This window comes from Colobus angolensis, unplaced genomic scaffold, assembly GCF_000951035.1.
Source record: "Colobus angolensis palliatus isolate OR3802 unplaced genomic scaffold, Cang.pa_1.0 Scaffold132, whole genome shotgun sequence".
Lineage (NCBI taxonomy): Eukaryota > Metazoa > Chordata > Mammalia > Primates > Cercopithecidae > Colobus > Colobus angolensis.
The window spans coordinates 7,167,623-7,184,862 of record NW_012114400.1 but is presented as its reverse complement, the minus strand read 5'-3'; positions in this window follow the sequence as shown (position 1 = coordinate 7,184,862).

The window sequence follows — 17,240 nt, the reverse complement described above, 5'->3', positions numbered from 1 at the left end:
GTTATATTCAATATGAAGTAATAAATGTTTGACAAGTTACCATATATCAAACTGAAATATTTGCTTGTTATAAAAATGATTATTAATATATCAAAATAGTAAAATATTCTATGAAATAATATAAATGAGGAAAAGCAATATATCAAATGATAACAATACCTTGATGATAAATAGTATTGCTATACATTTAGAAAAAATGCAAAGGTAACATGCAAAAATAAAAGTATGTTTTATATGATAGAATTAGATTGATTCCTTTCATATTTTATCTTTTTATATGGCATTTTGAATAACTTCAAAATAAAATGCTAAAATAATTTTAAGTTGCAAAGTTGATATTTTGTTAACTTTCACAAGAGTTTATTCTTTAAACATTTTAAAATACAAAATAAAAATGTTGTACTGAAACATACTTAACATTATGTTAACTACTGCAGAAGTAACTAAATGAATATAGATCTAGAGAGATGAGACATAATACTCTATAATATTTTTTAAATTCTCTAAAGATTATGTACTCTGTACATACTGCTAATCTATATTGCATATAATATATAATTACCATTATATATACTGTTCTTGTGTGTTTTGTCTTTTTCTATATACTCATGAATATTTATTTCATAAGGCATCATGACAAAAGGCTAATTTTGAATGATATACCAATGTTGTATTTGAAATAATATTTTAAATGAAGATTTTTTAAAATATTTATAACTAAGTACTATAATTACTTTGTTATGTTTGATAGTTTGGAAATTCCATTTTTGACTACTTTATTATCTGTTATCCCTTCTTATTAATGTAAGGTTGATAATTCCTGGTCATTCCTCTTTATTTATTGTAAGATCTTACAAGTTTTCATTTTTGTTGAACGAAGGCATTCTCCTTAAACAAATTTCAGTTAGGCCCCTTCAAGCCATTTTTCAACTCAACCCCATCTTGAGCTTGGTCCTCAAGAATAGGAATCTTGCTAAGCAAATTTCGTGAGAATTTCCCACCTTGGATATCTGATCAAATTTCCTTGTTCACCATCCCCCAGATGCTATCTGGCCTGCCTTCAGCAAGAAAGTCCACCACTACAAAATATATCCATGTAACAAACCTGCACATGTACTGCCTGAATCTATACAAATTTAAAAATAAATAAATAAATAAATTCCACCTTGTTGTGTAAAAAAAAAAAAAAATCCTGTCAAGCTGATTTAGTCAGAATCCCCCGTCAAGCTGATTTAGTCAGAATCCCCCGTCAACTCCTGATGTTTCCTCTTAGTAATTTTCCCTCCATTGAGCACAACATTGTTCTTTGGCTATAAATCCTCACTTTTTTGTGTGTTGATGTGCTAAATGTTGAGCCCAACCTGTCTCCACTACTGAAAAACCCCTTTGCAATAGTCCCTTGAATAAAGTCTTCCTTTTCATCTTTAACAAGCATCAGAATAGTTTTTTGTTTAACGTTATATCCTACTGGTGAATTAAATTGTATTTCTAAAATTGTTCTACTATTTTTTAATAATGCTCCTTTTGTGTTGGCTTAAATTCTAATTCATTAGATATTAACATAGTTATGCTGTCTTTCCTCTGCATTGTAGACTGTGTATCTTTTTATTAATATTTTATTTTCACCTTTTGAAGCTATATATTTCTTTTTTTTTTTTTTTCTTTTGGAGTGCAGTGGCGCGATCTCGGCTCACTGCAAGCTCCACTTCCCAGGTTTACGCCATTCTCCTGCCTCAGCCTCCCGAGTAGCTGGGACTACAGGCGCCCGCCACCACGCCCGGCTAGTTTTTTGTATTTTTTAGTAGAGACGGGGTTTCACCAGGTTAGCCAGGATGGTCTCGATCTCCTGAACTCGTGATCCACCCATCTCCGCCTCCCAAAGTGCTGGGATTACAGGCTTGAGCCACCGCGCCCGGCCCCTGAAGCTATATATTTCAGCTATGTGTCTTGTGAACAGCTTATGGTTGAAATTGTATTATTTTGATTATTTGTGCACTGTCTACTTTTCTAAAATAAGAAAATTATGGTAGCTACCAAGTCTTTCACTCTTTCCTTGGTGGAGTGTATTAGGTATTATAATATATATCATTGATTTACCAAATACTGACATTTTACTTCTCCCTGGCCTGTGGAAATACTTTAGAATGTGCAAACTATTTATTTTCCTCATGGTTTATATAGTGCTATTCTATTTTTTTATACTTTTAGAATACACATAATATATTGTTTTGCACACTATTTATTTAAATTCATCTACATATTTTGTTTCCAATTTCTCTTCATTTCATTCTGGGTTTTCAAGCTTCTATTTGTTTTTTTATTATTATTATTTTTATTTTTTTGCCTATAGAAGACACTTTAGAGTGTTACTGCTATTCAAACATTCACTTCATTTTTGTTAGGGGTATATTTTCAATTAAGTACATATTCTACGTTGGTATATGTTATGAGTGACTATCTATTCAAGGATTTTATCAGATTATCTCTTTTCCTTTCTCTGCCATTTCTGTGTATGTGCGTGTGTGTGTGTGTCTTTCTCTTTCTTTCTCTCTCTCTTTTCTTCTCCTTCTTTTCCTTCTCCTTTACCTTCTCCCTGTTTCCCTCTCTCTTTTTTGTGGCGGACTCTGGAATTCCTTTTCTGTACCGCAAGGGCTTAAGGCAATGGTCCCCAACCGTTTTGGCAAAAGGGGCCAGTTTTGTAAAAGACATTTTTTTTCCACAGACAGAGCTTGGGGGGATGGCTTCAGGATGATTCAAGTGCAATACATTTATTGTGCACTTTATTTCTATTATTATTGCATTGTTATATATAACAAATTATTTATACAACTCACCATAATGTAGAATGAGTGGGAGCCCTAAGCTTGTTTTCTTGCAACTAGATGGTTGCATCTTGGGGTGATGGGAGACAGTGTCAGATCATCAGGCATTAGATTCTCTCTCATGAGGGGCATGGAATCTATATCCCTCACATGCACAGTTTGTTCTTCTATGAGAATCTGATACTGCCTCTGATCTGACAGGAGGAAGAGCCCAGGAGGTAATGTGAGCCATAGGGAGTAAAGCTGTAAATACAGATGAAGCTTCCCTTGCTCACTGGCCCACTGTTCATCTCCTACTGCGCAACCCGATTCCTAACAGGCCATGGACTGGTACCTGTCCAAGGCTCAAGTGTTGGGGAACCCAGGCTTAAAGAATATAAAATGTCTGGGTAGTTTCTCAGCTTCATACCCTTTTTATTTCAGAATTGACGGATGATTTTGCTGGAAAAAAATAATCTCAAATTTTAGGTTCACCTCTTGTTTGTTGTTGTTTTTGGTGAGTATTGCCCCTGTAATTTTTACTGTTAGTTCTTAGATGTTTTCAAGGAGATAATTATTACTGCTTATAAAGCTTTTCTAGTTATTCTTAGTGGAAGAATTGGTCTGAATTACCATTTCTGTCTCTGCTGAAAGTAATCCTCCAGTACTTGCAATATTACACTGGTAAGATTCTACCATTTTGTCAAATGTACATGGGGTCCAGTAATTTCACTGTTATATAATTTTTCACTGTTTATTCCTGGCAAAGGATGTTTTGAAAATTTTTATTACAAAGATTATTTTCCTAAATATTTTTGTGAATATTTATTGGTACACATGAGCAAGAATTTTTCTTGCATGCAAGACTTACCCTATGGGAGCCTGTGTGATTCTTTCCTCCATAAAGGGTTTGTTTCAGCTACTTCTAGAAGCCAGAGAATGCTTCCAAACAGGAGACACTGAATGCCTCAGAGGAGAGTTCCATGCTCGGATTTGCCACATTAGTGTTTAAAATTTTTAAATCTTGAGGTAATGGTCTATGTCTCAGGAAAAATCAGCCCCTTTAGGTTCCTGCTCTTCCACACTGCCTGAATGCCTGTTTCCATTATGGCCCTCGCTGCTGCTCGATCTTCCTATGGCTTCTCCCAGTTTCTTGGACTCTAATTTCCAAGTACTTTGGCATCCTCTCTAGCTTTTTCTGACTCTTCAATTTGCTAAAGCTTTTCTCCTTGACCATGAAAGCATAATTTCAAAGAATTATCACAATAAATTACACATAGTCCTTATAAAGATTCATTATATATCTCAATTATCATTTTATTTATTGTGAATCCCTCAATACTGAGCACAGAAGAGTTAAATGCTTGGCACAAGGTTACACAACTGATATCTGTAAGAATCATTTTTCAAACCTCATTCTTCTGATGCCTATACTCTGTTATTTTCTTTTTATACATGCTATTTTTACAAAATAATTCTCACATATTAAGTTCCTCAAATACAATTTTTAAAATAAAGTCGAACTAGACAGGTCAATAAATGCCTTAGGATAGCTGATTGAATTAATAAGTGAAATTAACAAACAGAAAAGAGGCAATTTCACTATCACTCTATTTCATTCCTCAATGTCTTTTCAACTTCTGTACAAGTAAGTATCTCAGGGCCTTTAATTATTTAATTGATTGGTTACGAAATTGTGTGCCTCGCAAATTTGAATCACTTAAACAGAAATAAAGTGCCTGGGCAAATTCTGAGAAATTGGATTAATAAACTGAACTACTGATGTTGGCTTAGATATTATATTCCAGTTGAAAGGCAAACTTGTAAACAGGAGAGTGCATTTGTATATATACTACATTTTATTAAATAAAGAAATGTACAATATCTTACAATTAATTTTTTTGTCCAGCATCTTTTGAGTCTGTCTGGACACTTTTCTTTGTATCTATCCTGAGTATATAGTAATGCATTCTCTTGTCATATACTGGATAAATGTACTAATTCTTTAAAATTTGCTCATATCTGGACTTTACTTATTTTGTAATCTTTGCTAATTGAGGGAAAATCTAATGTTTTCTCTTCCCTTTTAAAATATAAAATGTATCCCATAATAGATGCTGCTTGCTATCTGCTGTAGGAACAAAAATCTAGAATTATGAACATGGAACATTTATGAAGAAACATGTTACAACTAAATGACACATTCTTTCTCTATATAATGCTCGCTGTGAACCTATTACTATTAAGTCCCACACAGACTGTGAGTTTGGGAGGAACAGCAGAGAGTAATAGCCCCCATGGTGCTTCAACCAACCCTGGCCATTAATTGTATACTCTAAGTGGCTCATTAGAAATCTTAGGAAGTGTCTTTGCTATACAGGCAAAAAAGGGTGATTGGAAGATAAGATGCAAGATGAGAAAGCACTGCTACCCCGTGAAGTCAAGTGACAAGAACATTGTGATTGACTGTGTTACAAGGCCACTGTTAAATTGAGCAGAATCAAGACTGACAGAAAACTCTGGGGTTGGCAATCAGTAAGTCACATTTTGTTACATGCACAAGGACCGGAATATATTTTATGAAACATATAGGAAAGCTAAGAGGCATTGTGGAAAGAAAATAAAAGATATTAAAAAGTGTTTTGGAGTTAAGCTTACTTTGGTTTTAAGAAACAGGTAAAACATAATTTTAATGAAAGAAACATTTTTGTGTTTGCAACCAAAAGTATAAATGTTAATATATTCGGAAAGCATACAAGGTATAGAAATAAGTTTGAATCCTTAATACAGTTTTTCAGTAATCAAATTACTAACAAATTTTAAAAATATAATTAGTAGTTAAAAAATTTAAAGGATATAAGAATTTGGAATGCAAGCAATAATAAATTTCAAATATATATTTAAAAATAATATGACTCTAAATAGCTTTATGGAAAAGTTTCCAGATGTGGGGAACCTTATGGTTTATAATAACAAAAAGTTGTTTTAGTATTTTATCTCCAAAGAAACATTTTTGTTCTAAAAAGAAATCCATAGATGTTTAGAACAAGTAAATTTAAAATATCATTTTACATGAATGTGAAATACAGAAAAAAAATTCTATTAGAAGCATGTAATGTCCTAAAGCCATATTATAAATTCTATATTTGTCAGTTAGATACATTTTGAATATTCCTTATAACTGAACTGTTCTTAAGAATTTCTAAGATTTAAAGTCTCCTTTTATTCACCATAGATTAATAACTCCAAATCATTCATTTATTCCTTCATTAATTTCTAACCAATAGCATCTTCTTGCTCTACTGCTTATATAACATTGAGTAAGTCCTGTTCCATTCTCTCAAGGATCTCAGATGCTAGTGAATGAGAATGAGACATAAATAGTCAAGTGGACAATAATAGAGAGAGAAAGAGATTAAATATAAAAACAAATACAGGTCATGGGGTGGCCTCGCCTGGGAAGAATTTATAGAATTTTTAAGAAATGTAGAAGTAAATAAAATGATCATGACTGAGGCCATTTCAGCAAACAGAATACCATGATGTAATATAGGAAGAGCAATGAGAAACAGCATATGGCGCTAGGATAACATGAGGAAATTTCTGTTATTGGAATGTAAAGGACTAAACAAATAATTAGAGAGATGGCTATGCTCTAACACTAACAAAACTACATACTGATATCCACCATTAATATAGATGCAAAAATGTCAACAGAGATCTAACAAACTGAATCCAGCAATGCATAAAAATGCTAATGCACTATCTATCAATGTTTATTCCTGGAATACAAAGTTAGTTTAATATTTGAAAATCAATCAATGTAAATCACCATATAAACAGAATACAGAAAAAAATGTAAATATATGAATAGATGCAGAAAATCATTTGAACAAATTCAGCATCCTATTGTGATATAATCTAGTACTCTAGCAATGTATTGTGTAGTTATGAAAAATCTAGAGCTAATATCTAACAATATTTTCCTTTAATATTTACAAGTCAAGGATGTCTACACTTACCATTTCTATGCAACATAGTGCTAGAGGTCCTAACTAGTGCAATAAGAAAAGAAAAATAGGTAAAAGTTACATGGACAGGAAATCAAGGAGTAAAACTCTTTATTCAGAGATTACATGATTATAAGTTGAGAAAATCCTGATAATTCTAAAATAAATGTTAGAACTGATAATGAGTTTAGTAAGATCACAGGATATAAGATCAAAATACAAAAATCATTTGTAACCATATATAAATCAATGAAACCCTGAATTTTATCTAAAATGTCATCTATATTAGCATCAAAAATATGAAATATTTGGGGATACATGTAACCAAAGATTAAAATAATGTATATATGTATATATCAAATAATATTATATAGCATATATGTATATATTCATATACACACTCATATGTGAAAGAAAATGCAGTGAAGATATTTACTACAAAAGCAGCCCAAAAGAAAAAACACCATGAATCAAATTGGTATGTCTTGATGTGGTACTGTGGCACTGTCTGTCTCACAAACTAGGATGGTGGAGAGATAGAACAAGAGGAAATATTACTACATCAGCTCCATTAATACTAATAAATAATACTGAAGGTAACCAAGGAATACTACAACAATTAGAGTTACTTCAAACTTTATTGTTTTAACTGTATCAGAGAAAAGTTACTGTTAACTTATCCAGGGCTCATCTCCTACAAGTTCACTTCACAGAAAAAAAGTTAAGAGGCAGTGCCCTAGAAAGTAGTCACAGACTAGTGTTAGGCAATCAATTCTGATCAAGAGTTGCCAGAACAGCAATATTATTGTGCCTTACCGTTCCTTTTCTTCTTTGCACTTACAGATATTTGAAAAGTATTTAAACCTTATTTACAACAAGTGATTTTTATTAAAAAATATGAAGCAAGTTGATAGTATTATTCGATTACATGTATCTTACTGTGGGTACACCGGTGTTTAATATTAAGAGTATTAACATATAATGTCCAGCTAACTCAATTACAGATTTAAGTTGACGTGGAAACTTAATTCATTTTAATATACAATAAATACTGAGTGATCACCATATGAATTGTGGCTACATGAGAATGGTACCTAATCTGTGATATGACAGCTGAGTAGAAATTGAGTCACTATCGCTGAAAAGAGATCTTATATCAGGCAGACAAATAGCAAGTGCAAAAGACATTAAGTGTATGTAAGCATGGCAGATACAAGAAAATGAAAGTAGTATTTTAAGCCAAGAGAGCACAGTTTTATAAAATGTGAAGCTGGAAAATTTGGTTGGGGCCAGGCCACGGAGTTTAAAAGCCAAAGACAGGAATTGATCCTAAGAACAGTGGAAATCATTCTAACCACAAAGAATCATGATGGGGGTACGACACACTTATGTAAGTTTTGAAACTGTATCTCGGACTAGTTGTAAAGAATTCAGATTAGATGTAGTCAGGAGGTGCTTTCAGTAGTCCAAATGGCAAGAGAAACAGCTGTGAATCATTAAAGCAGAAGAGCGAATTTTTTGGAAGGATTATTATTAGCTAAAGAATTCTTTAATGTAGTCACAGAAGTAGGACTAGAAAGCAATCAAGAACAAAGAAAGCAAGGTGACCAAATCAAAGTAAAAATCACACCTCTGAGTTCATACGGTAAGCAAATTTATATCTCTCAACCTCACACCTCCGAGCCTTCTGTGCCACAGGATATTTGATATGGCTGGAGCCATTGCAGCTTCTGTTGCTACCAGAACTGTAAACAAGATGCTGCTGTTGCTCCTACTGTGAACACCAACATGAATCCTTTACTTTTCATGATAATTCTTTTATTTCTCATTGGAGATTTCAATTTATAGGCATATGCATTCGATTATCCAACCTAGAACATATTTATGCTTGAAAAGTGCGCCCTTGTGGTTTCTCTGAGTCCAAACCAGTCTTATTCAGTGTAGAATTTTTCACCCACAAGAATGGGGTTCAGACAGTGAGCAAACAATATTGTAACAAATGTCCATTCCAATCACTAGAGTAACTATATAATAGACTTTTTAAAATGTTTTAGGGAAATAGTATAGAGTAAGAAAATAAAAATACTTTCATTTAAAATTTTAGCTAATTATTTAGATATGGCAGAAAATGTCTCAGAAAGCCTTAAATGTGACTCTCCTTACTTTTTTCCTCTATATGTTCTTGTGGTGTTTGTCAACTGATTTAATATCCTGGGCTTCCCTTTTATGATTGACTTTATACTTTAGTATAGTAAGGAATTATAGATTACCCTCATTTTATTTAATGAACACTCTCTTTGGAAGATACTCTGCATGTGAGTAGATAAGACAGAAAGCAAGTAGTAAATGACTGCTGGTCTAGACTTATGATTAAAAGGAAAAAAAGACTGCATCCCCTCCAAATTCATGTGTTGAAGCTCTAAGCACTCCCCAGTGTGACTGTATTGGAGATAAGGCCTTTAAGTAGGTGAATAGGGTTAAATAAGGTCATCAAATCTAACTTTGATCCAATACAATTGATTCCCTTGTATGAAATGAGAAAGAGACACCAGAACTTTCTCTCTGCCATGTGAAGACACACTGAAAAGGTGTCTGTCAGAAAGCGTGGAAGAGAAGCTGCACCAAAAATTTACCATGCTGGCTTTGATCTTGGACTTCACAGGCCCCAGAACTATGAGAATAAATTTCTGTTCTTTTAACTATCCAATTTATGGTTGTTTATTATGGCAGCCTGAGAAGATTGACACACTAATACATTCTCTGACTTTTACCGATTTTGTATTCCTTATGGTTTCAGGAAGATGAGAGAAGACTATGGTGTGTGTCACATAAGATCATTAACTCTACTATAGATGATATTATATAGTATTATGATAATGTTTGAAGAATTTCCCATGAATGCATAAAATAAAAATGTTCTGTATTAAAGAAAACATTTTAATATTTACATATGATATAAAAATAAATGCAATTTTCCAAATTCTAATGCAATAATGAATTGTACTCACTATTATATATGAAACAACTATTTATATATTACGCAGACTTTTCCACTGAGAATATTTAAGAAAAACTCATTTATATAACTATTATGGAAATAATAAAATCATTTTAGTGTCTTAAATCTTGCTAACATTCATATGTGATATGTGCAGTGTTATATATACATTAAAGGTTTAGATTCTTTTTTATTATACTTTTATCAATTTGAAAATATATATTTTACCTTTGAAAAGTTATACATTGTTCTTATATTCAACAGAAATGGTGACTTTTAAAAATCTACCATTAATATCTCATGCTCACCATAAATACTATATTATTTTACAAGCAAATGAGATATTTTCAATGGGCCTCTCAAAATAATTTAAAAACTTATCAGAGGAATTTAGCAACAATTGCTCAAAGAAATTCCATTTTACTAGAAATATTTGGTTATATTATCTGTGATCAAAATTTCTACTCATCTTTCCCAATATCATCTCTCAGTTTTTAACTGATTATATTACTTTTCCCTCTATGTCATATAAAAAATATAATGAAATCTGGAAGAAAATTAGTACTTATTTTATTTCACTTAACTATGAAATTTTGGGGCTGCTTATGCCTATAAAAAATTTTCTTTAAAATTCCTTGTGTCTTGTCTCAAAGGAATATCAACTGATTTATGAGAGGATAGAAAAAAAATTGAGAAGACTATAGCACATATATACAAATAAGCATAGTATTTTTTAATGTATATCTGTTTATAATACTTGAGAATTTTTTTTTTTTTTTTTTTTTTTTTTAGACGGAGCCTTCCTCTGTCGCCCAGGCTGGAGTGCAGTGGCACCATCTTGGCTCAGTGCAACCTCCACCTCCCGGTTTCTAGCGATTCTCCTGCCTCAGCCTCCCGAGTAGCTGAGACTACAGGCAAGTGCCACCACGCCCAGCTGATTTTTTGTATTTTTAGTAGAGACCGGGTTTCATGTTAGCCAGGATGATCTCGATCTCCTGACCTCATGATCTGCCCGCCTCAGTCTCCCAAAGTGCTGAGATTACAGGCTGAGCCACAGCGCCCAGCCAATACTTGAGAATATTAATTCCTTTACTTTAAAATGTTTAAATTTATTTTCTTTTATGATCTAGGTTGAAGGGATTTTTCTGTAAGTAGTAATTTTAAATGCATAGTTATATTTAATATACAATAGTGTGGGTAATGACATAAACAGTTACATTAGTTCAGTTATAATTCTTTCTTAGAATTCAATTAGAATTTGTGCAATTGAATCTTTACACTGGACAATGCTCATGGGTTTTTCCTAGCTGAGTATTTGGCTTGGGAGTGGAAGGGTGGCTGAAAAGAAAAGGGTGGCTGAAAAAATGATTACTATTCAAATCTCTTTCAAACACATTTGCATGATAGTTTTAATCAATCAATAATAATGTATGGGTCTGTAAGGAATTTATAATAATCTGTCAACTAAAACAATCTAATTTCACACAGTCGCTATTTTGCTTTATTTTCTCCCTATTGACCATGAAGGTCATAACATTGTAACTGCGGAACCTATATACAAATTGGTAGATATTTGCAATGCATATAGTTTCCCTGTATCTTCTCTAAACACTTTTAGGAGAACTTCAGCCTCAACTTACTTTCCCTTGCCTTCCCTTGTAATACTGAACAGGCATGGGACCTAGGCCTAACTATTTGTATCCAACTTGATATTTAATTTTTAAAACAATAAATTAGACAAGTAGATATTTAGTAGAGTCCATAATCTTACAAGAGTGAAGGTAAATGTGTATGGCCCTTGATGGTAGAAATTGTGTTGAGTCAGATATTCAGCATCTCACTGTGGCATATTAATCACATAATGAAAAGAAGTCAAGAAAAGATGAAAGATGCTTGTACTAAAATAAAAGCATATTCTTGCAGATGGATGGATTCAAACTGGCCACTTTTTTTTTTATTTCTTGTAAAAGTTTTATATACATTCATTTATGGTCTAACGCAATCAGAAAATATTGGACGTTTTAATTCAAGGCTTGTTTTTCTCTTAGAATGAAAACAGTGTCAATAAAAGTGCTGAATGTGTTTCTTCAGTTTCAACTGGCTATATGGTGTGAAACCAAGGTGCTCTTTTTTTGCAAAAACTAAACATTAAAGTAAATAAATGTGTAAAACTTTACTTTGAGAGTCATATCTCAGTGGATTCACAGCAGAATCATTTTACTCTAATAGCCTTTACTCTAGAGAATTTTTACTCTAAACATTTAGAGCATTAGACATATGGCCTGTTTTGTTTATTAGAGAAAGCTAATAGAAGTCCTTCTAGGCCAGGGCAAGTAATTACAACAGGAGGAAGAAAGAAGCAAGATGGAGTATGAGACTGAATAAAGATAATGAAAAGTCTGAGGAGAAAGATTTCAGTTCCATTTTTCTCTGGGAATTTTGGAAATGAACAACTCTTAATGGGTGCTTTTCACAGTATAGTACAAATTCTATTGTGGCATTTTAGAAAGAGAAGGGGACTGAAATAGTACTACCATGTCTCTCATGGATTATGTATGTTATGAAAAATATCTAAGTCTTTCAGAGAAAGATTATGCTAAACAGTTGCTTTAGGATTCAATGAGGTTTGACCAGACAGGTGTAAAAATGGAAATTTCTCACAACATGATAATCTAAAGAAGGAGGCAAGTTTTGAAAGAGGCCAGGGTGGCTAGAGGAGAGTGACTAAGGTACATAAAATAGTAATAGAATAGGGAGAAAAAAAAAAGTTTAAATGTTTTAGGGCCTTGGCAGTCATGGAAAGGATTTTGGTTGTAGATATATGGAAACCCATTGCACATTTTGAGCAGAGAAGTTACACGATTGATTTTCAGTTTAACCAGTCACACTATTTTCTATGTTAAGGATAGAAAGAGTGGAACTGGGAAGGCAGAAAAAGGTAAAGAACAGATTATTGGAATAAACCAAGTGAGAGATTACAGTGACTTAATATGCCTTGATTAATGTGTTACCAATGAAATGAGTGAGAAGTGGTCTGATGGTAGATGTACTTTAGTGTCTTTCTCAAGAGGATTTGTTGAATAATTGAGTGTGAGCTCTAAGAGAAAGATAGAAGTCAAAGGTTCTTTTGGATTTTTTACATAACCATCTGTAAGAATGGATTATTGCTAACTGAACTGGGGAAGAGTCAAGATGGAGTGGGGGTACAGCAGCTGAATTTTACACATACTAAAATTAAGATGGCTATTATGCTTCCAAGTAACGTTGATGATTAGTATGATGTATGGACTCTGGAAGTCCGGGGAAAAGCACCAGCCCGAAGATGTAAATTTGGAAGTAATCAGTAGATTATATTGGAAATAATGAAAATAAATGAGACCCTGAGGAAGCTGAGTGTAGATATAAACATAAAAGATAAGTATTGACTCTTAGAGAATTTCAGCATTAAAAATTCAAGATGATGAAATTAAACGAGAAAAAGTGACTAAGAAGCACCCAACCAGAGATGTAAAAGGAAGACCAAATAATTGTTTTGCTCTGGAAACAGATTAAGAAACTATGGGAAGGTGTATTGTGTCAAATGCTGTTAATTCGTCAAAGAAGATGCTGATCAAGAATGGATCATTGGTATATTTCAGGCATCTCCCATGCTCCACCTACGCATCCGGCTCTCTCCCACCACCTCTACCAACAAAATCCAACCACTGATCAACCACTGATTTTTTTAATGTCTCTATAGTGTTGCCTCTTCCAGAATGTTGTATGTGCAGTTCTCAAACAGGCTTCTTTCACTAAGCAATGTACATTTAAGTTTCCTCCGTGTGTTTCTGTGACTTTGTAGTAGACTCCTTTACTCATTGACTAATAATGTATCGTATGAATGTACAACAGTTCGTTTATTCATTTGCCTTTTGAAGGATATCTTGGTTGCTGCCCATTTTGGGCAATTATGAAAAAACACTGCAGTAATTTCTATGTACATATATTTTAACTTATTTGGATAATTAAATAGCAAAAAATGTGGTTGATGATTTGGATAATAAAACTATGCTCAGCTTCGTAAGAACCCGCCAAACTGATTTTCAAAATGGATGTATCATTTGGCATTTCCACCAGCAAAATTATTCCTGTTGCTCTACATCCTGTAACAATTTACTATTATCTGTTTACTTGATTTTAGTCATTCCAATAAGCATATAGTGGTATTTTGTAGTTCTTTTAATGTGCAATTCTTAATGACGTACGATGTTGAGCATATTTTCATGTGCTTACATTATGTCAGCATATCTTCTTTGATAAAATTTTTGTTGAGATATTTTGCCTATTTTTAAACTGTGGTTTTTTGTTGTTTTTATTGTGTTATTTTTATATTTTGATATCAATTCTTTATAAGATATATGTTTTGCAAATATTTTCTCATAATTTGTGACTTGTCTTTTCATTTTATTAACAACGTTTTTTTCAGAGCAGAAGATTTTAATTTTAATGCAGGTAACTTTGCAGTTTTTTTTTTTTCTTTTATGAACTGTACTTTTGGTTTTGTGTTTAAAAATTCATGATCAAACTCAAGGTCACGTAGATTTTCTTCTATGTTATATCCTAGAAGTTTTAGAGTTTTGTATTTTACATTTAGGTCTGTGACTCACTTGGAGTTAATTCATCTTATAGATGTAAGGTTTGTGTCTAAATTTATTTATTTTTGCATATGGTCATTAAGTTGAATGTTAAGTTTGGGCACTGGGATATTTTATGGGAACACTGAAGGTCATAGATATTTATTCACTTAACAAATATTTATTAGACACCAACTGTGTACAGACTTCATTCTTGATGTTGGCAAGGACTGGAATTCTCCCTATTACCTAGTAAAGTACCACCTACAAAACTCCCTGTTTTGATTCCTTTACATAAACAAATTTAAGGCCCCCAGCCTGCATCAAGTGTACAGTCCAATGCTATAGTTATATACATAAATAAGAATATACATAATATTCATAACCAAGCTAAATAGTGTTTTGGTCTGAGAATATCAGTGTAGCAGATTGCTATCCATATTTTTCTCTTCCTGGACACAAAGCTTGACTTCATTTTAAGCTTTTTTTTTTTTTTGTAGTTACATGTGGCCATGAAATGGTGTTCTCGGTGGAGTGTGAAGGGAAGTGATGTGGGCCACTTCTAGAGCTGGCCCACAAAATCTCCTAAATGATTGTCCACACTCTCTCCCTCATTTATCACATGCATAGAGAACATCAAAAGCCTTCCTATAGTGTTGGGTTAGTCAACAAAAGGCTACTGGTGTCCGTAAATCACTGTGAATAAGACCACCACACTCATTCTGCTGACGCAAATGAACAGTGCGTGAGCACAAAATTAAATTTTATTTCTTTCTTATTTCTTTTTTTTTTCTTTTTCTGAAACAGGGTCTCCTTCTGTTACTCAGACTGGAGTGCAGTGCCTCATTAAAGGCTTGACCTCCCCAGCCTAGGTAATCCTCCCACCGCAACCTCAACAGGAGGTTGGGACCACAGGTGTGCACCAGCAAGCTTGACTAATTTTCTTTTTTCTTTTTTTTTTTTTAGAGATAAAGTCTCCCTATGTTGCCGAGACTGGTCTCAAACTCCTGGGCTCAAAGGATCTTCCCTCCTCTGCCTCTGAAAGCGCTGAGATTACAGGAGTGAGCCACGACATCCTGCTAAGTTTTCTTTTCAGCAACTGAAGTTTGGAGTTGTTCATTACAACACTTAACTTATATGGACCAGATCATTCATCCAGCCTCAACTGCTGCCTCTTAAACTCTAAGGAAACTCCTCCTGCCAACAAATGCAAGAAATAAATTACAATCTAACAGGCTTACAGAAGCTAATAAGTAAAGAAAAGGCGTGAAGCATGCTGGATGTATGACTGAGATCATATGCTTAGGCTAAAGACAGCAGCAATCATTTAAGTATAGTTTTATTATTGTCTTTTGTTTTCATTATTATGACAGTGTTAACAGTTGTCAGATACTTGGGGTCCCTGCCTTTGGTTGTCTTATTCAGCACTTTTTTCTAGGAAGTGCTTGGCTCATAGATCATAATCAATACATTTTTTTTCCTTCTTATAAAAGGATGATTGATGATGTAAATTAAATACAGGAGGCAGTTTTTAAAACTTTTATATTTGTCAGTATACTCCTCTTATCCTCTAATTAGAACATAAATAATGTAACTTACTTATATTTACATCCTTGTAACATTTAAAACCTTGCTTCTTATATATAATACTATCAATAAATGACTGTTGAATAAATGCTCAATAAATATTTGTTGAATTGACTTTTAGAGTTGGTCTCTTTCCATAAATAAAGAAATGAATTCACTTTATGTACTCTTTTAAAATTACTTTTGTCTATAAATTCATATTTTCTCCTCAGAGGCAAAACTCTATAATCAATGTGAAGGATTGTTTTTCATCCTCCTACAAAGAATGTATTTCTTTTGAATAGGAAATACAAGCATCAGAGAGATTTAGAGATACCAAGAGGATTGGCAATCAAGTAATTTAGTTCTTCTTTGTTTTCATTAAAGGGGTGAAAGGCCTTTGGAGTTCATGAGACACTAAAATTAATGATGCATTCTAATTAAGTAAATGTTCAGTTTCTTTTCTTAATTGCAATACTGTATAAAATATAAGCAGAAAAGGTCAATTTGCTCCATATCAATTTCTTCAATAAAAATAAAAATCCTCCCACTGCCTACCAGTCATTCTTTTGGTGGTCTCATTTTAAATCTCAAAAATTTTTAAACATTTTGCTAATTATTATCAGCTTCTGAATTTAATCTTATTGTGTTTAGTGTCTTTTCTTCATATCAAGGTTAGTGCTTTTCACATAATCTTCAAATTTAATGAACATTATGCACTTTCTCACAGCTATGTAAATATTTGTTATACCTAAGTCAGCATGTATTGAGTGCTAATATGTGTGAGACTATATGCTAGTGGTATGTTCTAAATAAATAAAATTATGTAATACTATACACCTTTAATTCACTAGTTAATTTCTAGAAAGTAGTATTATGTCTATTTTTCCCTACCCTGATTTCCTATCCATCCCCCATGTAAATGAATAGAAAGAATCAACTCTGCTGCTATTTTTTTGGGACAGAGTTTCACTCTGTTGCCCAGGTTGGAATGCAGCAGTGTGATTATGGTTCACTGAAGTCTCAACTTCCTGGGCTCAATCAACTCTACCACCTCAGTCTCCCGAGTAGCTGAGATTATAGACCACACCAGCACGACCGGCTAATTTTTGTATTTTTTGTAAAGACCACGTTTTGTCATGTTGCCCAGGCTGGTTTAGAACTTCCAGGCTCAAGGGACTCTCTCTGCCTATACCTTCCAAAGAGTTGAAATTCCAGGTATGAACAGCTGTACCCAGCTTCAATTCAGTTC